Source organism: Gossypium raimondii, unplaced genomic scaffold (assembly GCF_025698545.1).
Source record: "Gossypium raimondii isolate GPD5lz unplaced genomic scaffold, ASM2569854v1 Contig00259, whole genome shotgun sequence".
Classification (NCBI taxonomy): domain Eukaryota; kingdom Viridiplantae; phylum Streptophyta; class Magnoliopsida; order Malvales; family Malvaceae; genus Gossypium; species Gossypium raimondii.
The window spans coordinates 116,739-133,706 of record NW_026291359.1 but is presented as its reverse complement, the minus strand read 5'-3'; the positions used below and the strand labels follow the sequence as shown (position 1 = coordinate 133,706).

Genomic DNA, 16,968 nt, shown 5'->3' with positions numbered 1-16,968 from the left:
GTTGTTATATGTTATATAGTATTTAAGATGTTATTTAAATCCTAATATCTCAATAATCCATAGTGTATGTTTGTGTCACTTTTACGTGTCATTTTATGTTTGAGGTGTTATATCACCTCACTAATTTATGGTATATTTATGTTACTCTTTTGTACTATGTTTTATGTCATATTTCAATAAATTTTCAGTTCTCATGATTTCTTGAGCCTTACGGGTTGGTGAATGAATCAAGCATTGTTATTTAAAGAGTTTCATGGTTGTTCTTTTGGTGCAGTTCTGAGTTGGTCTCAAATGATTTTTGCTTATGAGATTTCAGTGCAAGGGATCATGAGTGGTAGTTGTGTTATTGTGTTACAAAGGGCTAATACTTACAGTATATCAACATGGGATGAGGGTGAATGAACCTTGGCTTTAAAGTTTTTTAGGTGTTAAAGATGGTAAGTTTGGTCTCTTGGGGTTGTTTGAGGTGTTTTTATGTGATTGCTTAAGAGATTAAAGGTATGTGTTTTAAAGAAAAATGGATCGTGGAAGGAAGTGTGGATAATCAACCGTGCATTTTACTGTCGGTAGGGGATTTCTAAGAGAGTTGAGATTCATCAGTTGGATAAAAATTCTCGTAAAATAGTTGGAGAGCAATATGAGGCTAGTGAACAGATGGTGAGAAATGGAGTCATTCTTGGGCTAGGAGACAATAGAAAAGTTAGATCTATAGAGGAAATTGAGGACAAGTTTTTAACAACAATGAAGAAAAAGAGAGAGAGAAATGCAAGGAAGAAGAGGTCTAGTTGATTTGGACAGAATGTGATTCTTGATTTGGTATAGGACCAATTGATTTGGTATTAGTTTTAAAAATTATAGAATAATTTTTTTTATTCAAGTAATTTCTAATATCGCTAAAATTTAAAGGTCATTATTTTTATATGGTTTAGAATTTAGTTTTATATTTTTAGTTTTAAAATTCTGAAAAAACATATTTTTATTGAAAACATATTTATAAATATAAATATTTTTCCCTTAACAGATTTGAAAAAAATGTTTTAAACATATTCAAGTAAAAATAAGCATAATAACAAACATATTCAGGATATCCACAAATGGCAAGTTTTTTAGGTCCATATAGGGGGAACGATATCATTTACCTGATTTTCGTCGAGGTAATCATCAAGTATCTGGAAAAAAAAACCTTTAATCATGCCCATTCTTCATTACGCTCTGTGATTGAACGAACATTTGGAGTGTGGAAAAAAATGGCTAATATTAAGAGATATTCCAAGTTATTCATTCAACAAGCAAGTTTTAATAGTTATTGCAACAATGATTTTGCATAATTACATTCGAAGACATGCTTGGTCAAATGATGAGGATTTTCGACAATTTGAGAATATACCCGACATGCCAGTCTCTTCAGACCATTTTGATAGAGGTGACTCAAGTTCTTCTAACAGTGAAAGTGACCTTGAAATCGCGATATTAAGGGAAACCATTGCAACTAGTTTACTAAATCCATATTTGTAAAAACATTTTGTATCATAACGTAATTTCTAGTAATAATGAAACTTGTTATGTCTTATGTTACTATATATTTTTTATTAAAAATCATCCGTTTAGATACTTCAAAATTTGATCCAAGTATAATATTACTATTTGTGAAAATAATATTTATCATTGTTATAAAAGAATATTTAAATATAAAAATTAAAAATAATTATCATTTTATCTAATAAATAATTTAAATTGATTATATAATTCATTAAAATATTTATAATAAAATATTGGAAGATACATTTTAATATTTTATTAAATGAATTTATAAATTCACATATTTTAATAATTTTAAAAAAGTAAAATAATTTAAAAAACTTCTATTATATATCAATTATAATATGATGTCCTTAATAGTCATTTTTTATTCTTACCTTACCGCTACAGCTGCGTTTGAATCCAAACACACACTCCACCATTATTTCTAATCTCACTGCTACAGTATCCCATCTCATCGCTACAGTAACGAATCTCACCGTCACCACTGTTTTTAACCTCACCGAAAGTAAACATACCGTCCATCCAAACTAAGCCTAAGCACCTAGATTTTTTTTTCAAAACTCTCCTTTGAAATTTATCCCCCAAATCAACAGCCCCACTATCCAGTGAATTTAACGCCTCAAAACAAGATTTGCTTAATTCTTTATCAAAAAGTTTTGGCTTTTGATTTCGATTTTCCTTCTGGTTCCGGCATGATTTTCGTTCCACAATCATCCATGGGCCAAAAGAATCCCCCATCCTCGCCGAAGCTGGTTTAACGACGCCTGGACTGGAAACCTGTTCCTTTCCGGCAGCGAAATTCAGATCTGGACCATTGGAAGGGCAAACGTCCTTAGGGTGGCCATAACAGCCACAGGAGAAACAAACGGCTGGCAGAGACTCAAACTCCACCCTTTGAAGCTTTCCATCGACAAGGATCTGCGAGACGAGTGGCTTCTCCAGGTCGATGAAGACAGGACCCTTGCGAACAGTCTTCTTGCGCCACTTTCTGTTTTAACATCCAACCGGGTTACTTTAAGCTACCAATTTCTTCTAAAACTTGTCGTTTATAGAGAAAACCCAACATGCCCGGAAAGCGGGTCCACAGTAGGACCATTTTTGGAAACGGCTTCTACGGGTTGAAATCAAATGTCCAAGGTTGAACAATGAGGTAATGGCCAAAAACAACCTATGACCCTTGAGCCAAACACCATATTGTAGTCAACTTTGCTTTGAAACCTAACCACGTAATACCCGTTTTCAACATCCATAAGTTGAAAGGGTTGAGAGGGCCTCCACAAATTGGAGATCCGACTATGTAAAACTCCATAACTTATATTTCGTCCCAACAGCTTTACAACAACAGTAGTTGCCATGTCTTTAACAAGCCATTTCTTGATACGATCAGAAAAATCGGGGATTCCGTTGACGTTGGATCTTAAAATATTACCCTCAACAAAGACCAAATCTTCGTCATTTATAATACCAGAGCCTAACAATGGCCCATTCGATATTCCCACAGGAGTTTATCCTTCCAAGAGACCACAGCCTTCAAACTCAGATCGATGACCATATCTTCAACAGCGTCTTCGGTCATCTCTTTGAAACGAACTTTCCTTGTGATACGATCTTAATTAGAGTCTCCTTCACTAGTTTCCCGGTCACTATATGCTATCAAAATTTCCAATGACATTTTTCGATGACTAGCTTGATATTGATTTCAGTTTCTTAAAGTTTTTTTTTTCTTTTCTTTTTGAAGTTATAAATTTATATAATACTTTAAATGCAATATGACAATACTAACACTAACATATTCCACGAATTCTTTTTCTTGGCCAAAACAAATTTTATACAATAAAAAGTGGAAAAAATATATGTAAAATAAAGAAATGAAAAAAATGTCAGTCATAAATATTGTTATTTATGTTTAAATGAAGTGTTTGTAAATTGTCACACAAGTTATGAATACCGTTAAAATATTAACAATTTCATCACTTTTCCATTCAAAGGAAAGCAATTTGATATTTTAAAGATTGAGGATAAAGTGATCCAAAAGGAAAAAAATTATCTTTATGTTTTAAAAATATTTTTAAAATTAAGTTAAAATAACTTTTAAAATGTTTTGATTATTTAAAATTATATTAAAGGTTTTACATTTTTAATTGAAACAAATTTAAATTTTTTAACAGTTTAAAACCTCTTTTAAACAATTGTAAATTGAAAAAACAATTTATAAAATTATCTATAAATTATATATTTAAAATTTTAAGGTGTTCTAATTTAAAACATATTTACTTTATAAACATAATAATTTATTTGGCCTCCAACTTGACAAGAAAATTATTTTTAACCCTTCATTTAATTTTTATCTTTTTTATTTTGTCGATCACCCCAAAATGAATAGAAAAGTTAACTTTTTTAACTTTATAGACATGGAATGCATATGGACTACCACGTGAATGTCACGTCAACATTTAATTAATTTTAAAATTTAAAATTCAAAAAAATTATTTTTAAAAAATAAAAAAATCATTAAATTTATTGAAATAGTATAATATTTTTTAAATTTAAAAAATTAATTAAATGTTGACATATCATCTACATGACAATTTATGTGTTTGTCACATTTTCAAAGTTCACTGCTAACTTTTTCATCCATTTTTGGGTGCTCTAACAAATTTCACGGACTAAAGGAAGCTAAAAATTAAATGGAAAGCTAAAATATTTTTTTATACATTTGGAGGGGAAAAAGTCATTACGACTAATATTTATATAGTTTTTGTAATATCATGAAAGTGTAAGGTTAAAAGTCATTATGCTGAATATTTACATAGTTTTCGTAACATATCATCTCGAGATTAAATCAAGTTTCAATCGATTCAATTTTCATACCTAATCGTTGTAATGCCATCAATTTTGTTTCAATCATGTCAAGAATAGTAAGTATTCTCATACCTAATTTCGTTAAACCCTTGAGATCTGGAATACATCTCGTTCTTGTCGATCTTTCACATCGAATACGAATTAACTTAAAAAATTTTGATTAGACGATAAATCTTGAACGTTGTCATTAATCTTAGCGTTTTGGATTGATTGGAAGACCCATTGTAGGTGATCATTAGATCAAGTTTGAATGAAGAATCATCGCTCGAGACCTCAAAAAGTCATATGTGTGTTCTTTTATGACTAAACCGAGTTAAATTTGAATCTGCCCAGTCCACACAGTCACATACACGACCATGTCTCCCTGAAATCCCTTGCACCTTTGTCTTTCACACGATCTGAGACCCCACACACAGCCATCCCACATGGTCGCGTGACTCACCTGCAGCTCACTTGTTCGAACCGCACACGCGGTGTGGTTCCTAAGGTTTAAAACTTACAATTTTGTCATAAATTTTAATATTTCATTCAAACCAGTCCCTAAATAGGTTTGAATTCTATTTAGAGAACTAGATTAGGAAATTAGGTCCCCGATTGGGCAAATTTATATGGTTTTTAGTCGTTCCCGGATGATTTTTTGATTCGTGAATAATCTGTGTTATGTATATAAATGTCTGATGAAATAAATCGTATGCCCTAAATTGTTGATATATTGAATGATTACTATATTCATGATTGCTACTGACTTGTTATGAGGTAGAGTATTGAAATGTTTTGGATGTTTGGAATCTATTGTAATGCATTGCATGGATGGGTTGATATGATCGGAGGAAGAATTGGTAGTATATCTGCAATTAAACGTTGTTGTATAGCCACAGTGATAGTAGATTATTCCATTTGCAATGGTCTTGCAGTATACCCACAGTGATAGCAAATCCTAAATGTGATGTTTTTACTGTGCTTTTACAAGCCCTTTGATAGTTGTTATCTACAAAGGATTGCATTTCCATATACACTAATAGATTTCACCTGCACTTAAACTGTAAACCAAATGTGATAAATCCACGTATATTTAGAGTGCTAATGGTGGGAGTTTGTGGGAACTCCCATATATGGTTTGAAATCTGAGACTGTCATATTCGTGAATAGACCTGAGAAATTGATTGATATACACAACTGTATTTGAAAGTTAAAGGTGATAGTCTTATTAATCTTACGCCTTGTAATATATATTAGTTTGTTTATTTGCGATGCCTGATTGTGTATATGAATGAAAAAATATCTAATTATTTTTTATAATGAATTTTTAAAAATTATAGAATAATTTTTTTATTCAAGTAATTTATAATATTGCTAAAATTTAAAGGTCATTATTTTTATATGGTTTAGAATTTAGTTTATATATTTTTAGCTTTAAAAATTCTGAAAAAACATATTTTTATTGAAAACATATTTATAAATATAAATATTTTTCCCTTAACAGATTTGAAAAAATGCTTTAAACATATTCAAGTAAAAATAAGCATAATAACAAACATATTCTCCTTTTTCTTTTGGATCTTTTTTACCTTCGACATTTAAATTTTAGTCAATTTGTTTTCTTTTAAATGGAAACACTAAACTAATTGTTAAAGTTTTAATAATATTAATATGACCACTGCATGGTAATTCACATATAATTCATAAAATTTCAAAAAAAGTTCTTAAATTTTTAGAAAAATTTATCTATGTTATAATAAAGTATATATGAATTACCACACAAGTTACAAATGTCGTTAAAATTTGAGCAGTTCAATCAATTTTTCCATCCAAACAAAAGAAAGCAATTTCACATTTTAAAGGTTGAGGAATCAAAGTGATTCAAAAGAAAAAAAAAAAGAGCTAAAAGGACAAAATCATTTTTTAACCCTTCATTTAATTTTTCGCCTTTTTTAGCCTCAAGCTTGTGTTATTTTGTCAAATCACCCCAAAATAAATAGAAAAATTGACATTTTTTAAAACTTTGTAGACATGGAATACATATGGATTGCCACATGAATGACAAGTCAGCATTTAATTAATTTTAAAATTTTAAAATTTCAAAAATTTTAATTTTTTAAAAATAAAAATTATTGAAATAGTATAATAATTTTTAAATTTAAAAAATTAATTAAATGTTAACATATCATCCACATGACAATTCATTTGTTTGTCACATTATCAAAGTTCACAAATGCTAACTTTTCCGTTCATTTTTGGGTGATTTGACAAATTTCAAGGGCTAAAGGAAGCTAAAAATTAAATGGAAAGCTAAAATAATTTTTTTATAAAGTTGGAGGGGAAAAAAGTCATTATGCCTAATATTTAGAGAGTTATTGTAATATTCTGAAAGTATAGGATTAAAAGTCATTATGCCTAATATTTACAAATTGATTGTAATGCATTGCATAGGTGCTGATATGATAGGAGGAAGAATCGAAATATATCTGCTATTAAATGTTGGTGTGTACCCACAACGATAGTAGGTTCCGTCCAGTATACCCATTGTAATAGCAGATCCTAACTGCAACATTTTTACTATGCATTTGCATTTTATAAAATAGTTAATTTTAATTCCAGTCCCTTTAATAGGTTTAAATTTGAGATTTAATCTATATACTTTAATCTTTAACATAATTTTGTCCTTATATTTTTCAGATAAAACATTATATAGTTTTATATGATTGGAATATTCTAAGAGTCTTAGAGACTATTCTGAAACTTGAGATTTAATTTATATACTTTAATTTTTGACATAATTTAGTCCATCTACATTTATAATGTTATTAGTTAGTCTAAATAGTTACAATTGTTAAGCATTTCAATCAAAATGCTAACATTGTTTTTAAGAAAAATATTTCAACAAACGAAATTATTTTATCTTGACGATTTTGAATAAGTGCTTTTAAGAAAAAAAATCCTAATAAGTAATTTTAAGGTTATTTTTATTTTCATGTGACTATCAAGTGATTTAAAAAATTAAAATACTAGATAAAATATCCAATGATAATTAAATAATGCATACTTTATGATAATTTTTAAATTTAATGAAATAATTATAAATAAATTTTAAATTAAATTATAAGGATGATGTTTTTAAATATCCAATGATAAAAAATTAAATAATAATTATAATTAAACAATGTTTATATTTATGGTAATATAATTTATTTTATAATAATTTTATATATTTTATTTTCTTACCTAAAGAATTTAGATAAAATTTTAAAATCTAACCTTTTCAAATTTGACTTATAATTTTAAAATGTATTTATTTAAAATTATTAAAAAATAATTAAATAAGTTGTACACATCAAATTTGAGTTTTAAGACCTTATGATATATGATATGTAATATATATAATATATATACTATTAGAGATATTAAAAAAACTAATTTAAAATTTTTCTGAACTGTTTTAATTAATATAATTTTTAATGAAAAAGTAGTTCTGTAAAAAGAAATGTTTTAGGCATTTTCCTTTAAAAATATTAAACATGATTTTCATTTTATTTAAAATTATATCAACATTAGTTTTAGGCTTTGTAATATATATATATATATATATATATATTAATTTGCGTTATGTATATAAATTAAAAATATCTAATTATTTTATGCCTTTTATAATGAAGTTTTAAAAAATATTAGTTTTAAAAATTATAGAATAAATTTTTATTTAAGTAATGTATAAATTTGCTTAAATTTAAAGATACTTATTTCTATAAGGTTTTGAATAGTTTTTATATATTTTAATTTAATAAATTTTGAAAAAAATATTTTTATTGAAAACATATTTATAAATATAAATATTTTACCCTAACATATTTGGAAAAAAATTTAAAACATATTTAAGTAAAAATAGGTGTAATGATGAATTTTGCTACTCATATTCAAGTAAAAAAAACCGTTTTAAACATAAAAATTTTGCCACAAATGCTGCAAATGTTGTTAAAATTTGAACCGTTCAATCCAAGTTTCATAAAAGAAAAAAAACTTTATTTTTATACCTTAAAATATATTTAAAAAGTAACAAAGTTAAAATAACTTTTAAAATGTTTTGTTTATTTGATTTTTAATTAATTAAATACTGACATATTATCCACATATATGTCTCATCAACAACGTTAACAAATATAAAAGTTTCCATTCATTTTGGGTTGATTTGAAAAAAAATTAAGAACTAAAATAAACAAAAATTAAATAAAGGACCAAAATGACTTTTTTTATAAAGTTTGAGGGCAAAAAAATTCACTATGCCTAAGTCTTACATAGTCCTACAATGGTTTTAAAATTTTAATTTAAATGATGATTATATAGATATTTTATATTTTAACATTGTTTATTTAAAATTTAATTTAAATTTTATATAATGCCTAAAATTATCCGTAGTCCTTTATCAACCTTTAAAGGAATGAGGATAACATAACACATTTCCGCCGCTTGAACTCACGTCCTTCTATAATAACAACAATGTCAATGTCTACTTAAAACTTGAATGCAAATTATTTATCACTTCATTAATTGTGATTCAATTACATATAAAAATTATTTTGTTTACAGTTTAGTTCTATTTTTATTTGATTGAATTAATTTGGTATAAGGACTTATTTAGCACTCCATCATTACCCAAAAAAAAATACCTTCCATTTAATTTTTCGCCTCTTTTTAACTCTCGAACTTGCATTTTTTCTATCAAATCACCTCAAAATAAATGGAAAAGTTAACATTGCATTTATTTTGTCAAGTTTAAGGGCTAAAATAGGTGAAAAACTAAATAAATGACCAAAATGACCATTTTCTTTTTGTAAAGTTGGAAGGCAAAATAGTCATTATGCCTAATTTTTACATAATTTTGCAACATTTCTTAAAATTGTAATTTAAATGGTGATTATATGGCCATTTAATATTTTAACATTGTTTATTTATAATCTAATTTAAATTTTGATACAATGTCTAGAATTACCTATACTCCCTTCCCAATCCTTAAAATGGAGGATACCGCGCTTTAACCCGCTTAAACCCATATCCTCCTACGTTGACAATAATGTCAATGTCAACTTAAAATTTGAATGCAAATTATTTATCACTTCACTTGTGATTCTGTAACACCTCCAACCCAGTCTAGGACTTTCGGCTAAGTCGAAGGCATTACATTCGATCACCGAAGTAGTCTTGTAAAGCCATACTTTTTTCTCAAGTGGATTCATATGAAAATTGCTCTTTTGTTTTTAGAAAAAATATTCATTAATTTAAATTGACTTTAATCAACAATTCATTACAATATTATTGAGGTGTAATTTTGAGAAAATAGCTGGGTTTTAAAGAGTTTTTATCAAAACATTTAAGTATTTATAAAGCAGCAAAAAATATTTAAGGTGATAGCTTTCTAAACCGAAAAGCATGCAAATATCATAGTTTAGGTAAATCTTATGCTTTAAAATAAACAAGCTAAACAATTTCAAACCTAAGTTATAAAAACAAGAAAAATACTTAATAATTACTGTTGACACCATTTTTTTGATAAAAAGGGGTCGACTTGGGTTTTGAAAAATGAAATCGAATGTGGGAGTCGCCACCAATCCTTTTTGATAAGGTGTGATTGGGCCACCTTGAAAAGTGGTTGCTTTTAATAAACAATTTTATTAAAACAACAATTTTGGTCCACAAAATTCAGAAAAATAGGTTCGGGAGTCGGTTACGTACGAGGAAAGATTAGCACCCTCGTAGCGCCCAAAATTGGTACCTAGTTGATTAATTAATGTTCTAGTGTCGAAGATTGAAAACTTTAAAGAGATTCAAAATACGATCCTTTGTTAAAATGCTTGTATAAATCAAATTAAATGTTAAGATCCTCTCATTTCGGAGAGAAAAAATGTCATACCCAATGAGTTAGGGCATGATATTTCACCTCCTCAAGAATGAGCTTATCTAAAAAACTCGTGCAATAAAATTTAAAAGGATATTAAATTGTTTAAGTCAGAAGAAGAAATCGCAGCCCAATACGTTAGGGCACAATTTCTCAAAATTCTAAACATTGAATATTGCCTTTATTATTTTTTTTAAAAAAAATCCTCATTTCGAGAAAACTACGTGTCATATCCAATGCGTTAGGACACAACGTATTGAATTCCCGATAATGAGCTTTTTATGATTTTTTTTATTAAAGAACATTCTCGATTATTTAGATTTAATGAAGAAAATTAGAACCCAATACGTTAGGGTTCAATTCTCTCGAATCTAAACACGAAATTTTACTTATTTGAAAGTCGAAACTTATACGTCGAGATAAATTGATCTAACTTGGAATAGTAGAAATGAAACACGAGGTTAATATGCGTAACAAAAGAAAAACAAATACGATGACATAAGCATAAATAATACGAGCAATAGCGACAAAAATAAATAAAACGAATTAATCATGTATGCACAATATCAAGTAAATAAACAAATGAAGAGAATAAAAAGGGTAAAAAGACATACATGTATGTGTATATATTTTAAAATAATGAAATATAAAAATATGTAAGCATGTATATATATAAAGTTATAAGATACGAAGAATATATGTATGTATGTATTTAAAATTAAGAAATGCAAAATGTGCAAGCGTATATATGTACATATATGTATTAAAATAGGTATATTAATTAAAAATACATAAGAAATATATTTATGAGTACGTATGTATATAAAAGGTATGTATACATATATTTAAATCTAAAATATTAAAGGTATAAATGAATAAATAATAATAAGATTAATAGTATTTAAACTAGATAAATAAACAAATTGGAAATATAATAATAATAATAATAATAATAATAATAATAATAATAATAATAATAATAATAATACAAAGATAATAGCATAATAATGAGGAATAAAAAAATATAAAAAAACCTAAATCAATTAATAAAATGACAAAATAACAAAAAAAGGACCAATTTGAATTAAAAACAGAACTTTGGGGCAAATCTGTAAATAAAATAAAAGGGGGATCTTCCTGAACGCGTGCACAACACGGAGGGACCAGAATGGGAATTATCCCTTTTCTCCAAAATGACGACGTTCTGGAATGGAAAATCGCAATAAAACTGAAGGGCAGATTTAAAAATATAAAAAAATTGATTGAGAGAACATTAAAAAACGGAGGGGCTAAAAGCACAATTTACCCCTCCGCATAAAAACACGCAGATCCTAGGCAAGCGGGTCGAGTCGACAAGCGGGTTGAGCCAAAACGACGTCGTTTCATATAGGCTATAAAAGCTAAAAAATTTTTAGAATTCCTCATTTTTCACCCTTTCTTCCAAAAAAACAAAAAAAATCTCTCAAGCCCTCTCTCCCCTTTCCGAACTCTGGCCCTGGGTCTGGTGAGGCTCCGGCCGTCGCCAAAATAAAAATGCCCTTTTAAGCGCCCTTTTCACGAGGAGTCCGATTTTGAGGCTATTAGCGCCAAGATCTCAGCTGATCAGGTCGAAAATGAGAAAAACCTTTCAGTTTTCTCTTCACCGCCAAAACCTTTCGGTTTTCTCTTCACCGCCCCCAAAATAGGTAAAACCTAACCCCTCTCTGTATTTTTTATATTTTTTTTGTTAAAATATATTTGTAAAACATAAATAAGTGAAAATAAAATAGAGAAGCAGGTAATAAACGGGCTAAAATTTAAACCTTTCGATCTGTTTTTGATTCACTGAAACTTGTTCCAAAAAGAAGAGAAAAAAAAGGACCCCCATTACAGATGTAAAGATCGCTTTTTCAACCGATTTCCCCTTTTTTACAATCTGTTTAAAAATGGCTTTATAATCGAACATACAAGCTTCATTTTTTAATATTCTTGTCACTTCAGGTGCAGGCACAAGTGGGCATGGCAGGTGAGCGACGGAGTAGGTGGCGGCAGGCAGCAGAAGAGCAGGGGTCAAAAGAGGTAGCGGCGGCTGCGGCGCTAGGGTTTCAAAAAAAGCTGAAACCCTAATTTGACTAATTGTTTTAGGCCTGATTTGGGTTTAGGTAAATGGGCTTATTGGGTTTCGGGTTAGTGTTTAGGTGGGTTGGGTCTATTGGGCTAGGTCTTTGTGAGGGTTGGTTTGTAATGGGCCTATTGGGCTTCGAGTTTGTTTTTGGGTCTGTTATTGGGATTTGTTTTTGTAATTGGGCACTGGGTCAAAAATTGGGCCCTACAATTACAGTCCCAAAATAACAATAACGAAAAACGAGCTATTAATCTGAGGTTCCTATGATGTCATTCTGACCTTAACAAACATTAACTTTGCTAACGTGGACATATTCATGAAAGTCAAATAAATCATTAATTATTTTTTATTATTTTGAATTTTTTTTAAAAATTATAATATATTTCTAAGTTTTACAATTTTTTAAAATAATATTAACAACTTTCTCTTCTTTTTTTCTTTTTTTTTTTTTTGATCTTTTAAAAAAAAGTAATTAATAAGGCATTATGCCAATTGATTTTTACCGGAACCTAGTGTTCAATTTCAAGATGTCATGCTGAGAAAGTTATATAAATAGTTCAACACAGGAGCTCTTTGCCTCACACCAATTCATCTCATTTCGTAGTGTTTCCAACATACAGAATTACTATCTAACAAAATGTCTTCATCAAAGCTTCCTTCTTCAACTCATGGATCCATGTCCAACCCGAAGCGTCCCACAGCCAAGTTTCATCCTAGCGTTTGGGGGGATATTTTCCTTTCATCTCCAACAACGGTAAAGAGTTTAGATACATACGTGTGTTTGCACACAAGTAAATATCAGTCGTTAGTATATTGTTTAGCTTAAATCACATATATACAAGTGTTTGCACATGAGCAAATATGTTTTCGTGTTTATATTGATTTCGTATTGTACTACATTACAATTTTGCAGAACGTTGATGCTAAAACTAAACTACAACATGAAGAACTGAAAGAAGAAGTAAGGAGGATGATTAAGGTAGTGATGGATGATGAGTTGCTCTACAAATTGCGTTTAATTGATACAATCAAACGGTTGGGTGTGAGTTACCATTTTGAAAGAGAGATAGAGGAAGTATTGCTCAATATTTATGAGCATGACTATAAGGATGACCAAACTCCCGAGACTACTTCTCTTCAATTTCGATTGCTTAGAGAGAACGGATTGGGTGTTCCTTGTGGTGAGTCCATTTTCCTTCCCGTTTTTCACGTCAAATCTTGTTTTTTTATTGTTTTGACTGCTAATTAGGGTCAACAAAATAATATAACTATTTTGATTCAACAAAATTGTCCAGCTCCTTCACCAGTAACTTGAATAGATGATCCAACCTAATCAAAATTATTAAAAAATAAAATAAATTTTTTGAAATTTTCACTCTATAATATAACACAAATAAATAATCAATCCAATACTCTAGATCGAGATCCATATTAGATTTAATTTTTCTATATTACAATGATTAATATAATAATATTTTATTGGGTTGATTAGAATGGTTCCACAAGTTCAAAGATGATGATGGAAACTTTAACATGTCCTTAACAAGTGATGTGAAAGGCTTACTCGAATTATATGAAGCTTCACATTTACGTGTGCATGGGGAAGATATACTTGAAGAAGCGCTTGGTTTCACTACCACTCATCTAGGTTTAGCCAAAGCTTCTGGCACTATCGAATATCCCCTTTCAGCCTTAGTCTCCCATGCTCTATACCAATCCATCCGCAAGGGCTTGCCAAGGTTGGAGGCTAAGCGATTCATTTCCATTTACCAAGGCGATGCTTCACATAACAAAACGCTGTTGAAGTTTGCAGAGTTGGATTTCAACTTGTTACAAATTTCACACAAGGAAGAGCTAAGCAAGATCTCAAGGCAATATATTACTCCTTCAACATTCAACATTAATTGTTTATCCTAATTTAAAAGGACTAATTGATGCCTAATAATGAACTGTACATAGTTAGGCTAATGTGGGTTTTGTTTCAGTTGGAAGAAAGGTTTAGACTTAACTACAAAACTACCTTTTGTTCGAGATAGATTGGTAGAAAGTTACTTTTGAATATTGGGAGTCTATTTTGAGCCACAATACTCTTTTGCTAGGGAGATATTAGTGAAAACAATGGTCATTGCATCAATAATGGATGACATATCTGACGCATATGGTACATTTGAAGAACTTCAACTCCTCACGAATGCAATTTAGAGGTTAGCAACTTATATATTTACACACGATTCAATTTTAAATTTAAAAATTGATTTAATTCGTTCATGTAATCATATATAATAGGTTTGATTTTGAATTTTTCTCTAATTGATTTTTTAGGTGGGATGTTGATTATATAGATCAACTCTCAAAATAAATGAAATCATTTTACAAACCATTATTAGATTATTATAGAGAAAAGGAGGAGACAGTGATTAAGCAAGGAAAATCATATTGTATCAAATATGCGAAAGATGTGGTATGTTTGTATCCTATCTCATCTTTTAAATGATTTTACTTAAGTAGTAAAAATTAGTAACCCTTTTCTCATATATTATATGAGGGAAGTGTCAAATATAAGTAAGACTGGCAATGAGGCAAGTCGTAGTGCAGCGAGGCGTAGTGGGACTATTCATCTCAACCCCATCCAATTTCTATACCTCAAACATAATTTTATTTCATTTTTTTTTCAATAATAACATAAGATAATTATATTAAATTAAAATGAGCAAAGATTCAGAAATCTTATCTTAGCCAAGAGCGTCAATTAACTCCCTTGGCACATCTTCAACCACTTGCATATCTTCCTTCCCATTAGAAGACATTTTGGCTATAAGATCTGCGGCTTGATTACTCTCCTTAAATAGATAGTTTATCGCCCAATGATCTCTAATCTGTAGCACCTGATGAATTCATATAGTTTATCGCCCAATGATCTCTACTCTGTAGCACCTGATGAATTCATCGAAGCAAAGCCGAATTCAAAGACGTAGAAGAACTTTCTTGGATAACTTTATCACTTCTAAGCAATCATTTAGAACCAAAGCTCTATCCTCTATCATGCACCCTTTCTTGTAATAGGAGTAAACCATCTCAGATATCCATAATTTTATTTGAAATTTTATATCCAATAAAAAAAATTGTTTCTCAACTATACCCAACTCACCCCAAAAATATTAAATAATTTTTATGTTGTATTACTTTTTACAATTCAAATAAAATGCATATTATAAAATCATATAAAAGATTAAAATATCTAACTAAAAAATTAAAATCTTATAAAATCTTATAGAAGTTTTAAAAATTATAATTAAAATATATAAAATTAGTAATGAAATTTAAAAAGATATTTTGGTAGTTTTTAAAGATAAGACGACTATGCAAGTTTAATCAAAACCTTATCACTGCGGAAACTCTAAAATTTTAATTAAAACCTGTTTTGCTTGTCTCCCAATTCAATTTTTATAGAAAGAAAATATGTTTTATAGGGTTGCATCACATGGATTTGGGTTATTTTATTATCCCTAAATATAGATATATGTTTAACATGAGTATATTCTATTTTATAAAAAAATTATATTTGAAAGATTATAACTTGAAAATTTATTATCCCCAAATCGCTTTTTTTTCTTTCTTTTTTATAGTTTAAACAATTGTGTGAATCATTTTTTGTCGATGCCAAATGGTACAATCAAAATTACGTACCAACAATGGAGGAGTATATGAGGAACGGAGTTTTATCTGCTGGTTATATCATGTTAACTGTCACATCTTTTGTTGAAATGGAAGATTTTGTAACGCCTGAGATTTTTAATTGGGCATCTAACAATCCTAAAATCATTGATGCTTCTTCCATTGCTATTCGTCTCATGAATGATGTTACTTCATACAAGGTATCTTTTTTTTCGAATTTTTCAAAGAGTATTTTCAATAACTTATGTTTGATGAATAAAACTAATATAAATATATAGTTTGAGCAAGAGAGAGGACACTCTGCATCGGCTGTTGAATGCTACATGAGAGAACATGCGGTTTTAAAAGAAGAAGCATGTAGTGAATTGAAGAAGAGAGTCGAGAATGCTTGGAAAGATATAAACCAGGAATTGATATTTAGTGAGATATCCAAAGTTGTTCCAAGGCCAGTTCTTACACGAATACTCAATTTTACAAGGGTCACCGAGTTCATTTACAAGAATGGAGATGAGTACACACATGTTGGGAAAAATACAAAAGAAGGGATAACTTCTTTGCTTATTGATCCAATCTCAATCTCTTATTGAGTAATTAAGAATCTATATCATCTAGCGATCCATTTCCTGTTTATGTTGCTTTTATATGTTATATTGTGTTTAAGAAGTTATTTAAATCCTACCGTCTCAATAATTCATATGTATGTTTGTATCACTTTTACACGTCATATTATGTTTAAGGTGTTATATCAATCTCATGATTTCTTGAGACTTCAGGGTTGGTGAATGAATCGAGGCATTGTTATTTAAATGGGTTTTATGGTTGTTCTTTTGGTGCAGTTCTGATTTGGTCTCAAATGATTTTTTTTATGAGGTTTTACTGCAAGGAATCGTGAGTGGTA

The 16,968-nt window shown here is 29.0% G+C and overlaps 1 pseudogene; it reads left to right on the top strand.

Moving 5' to 3' along the window:
• Window positions 1–13,016: 13,016 nt before the first annotated feature.
• LOC105761221 ((+)-delta-cadinene synthase isozyme A-like) lies at window positions 13,017–16,657 on the top strand (annotated as a pseudogene).
• The last annotated feature ends 311 nt before the right edge of the window (window positions 16,658–16,968 follow it).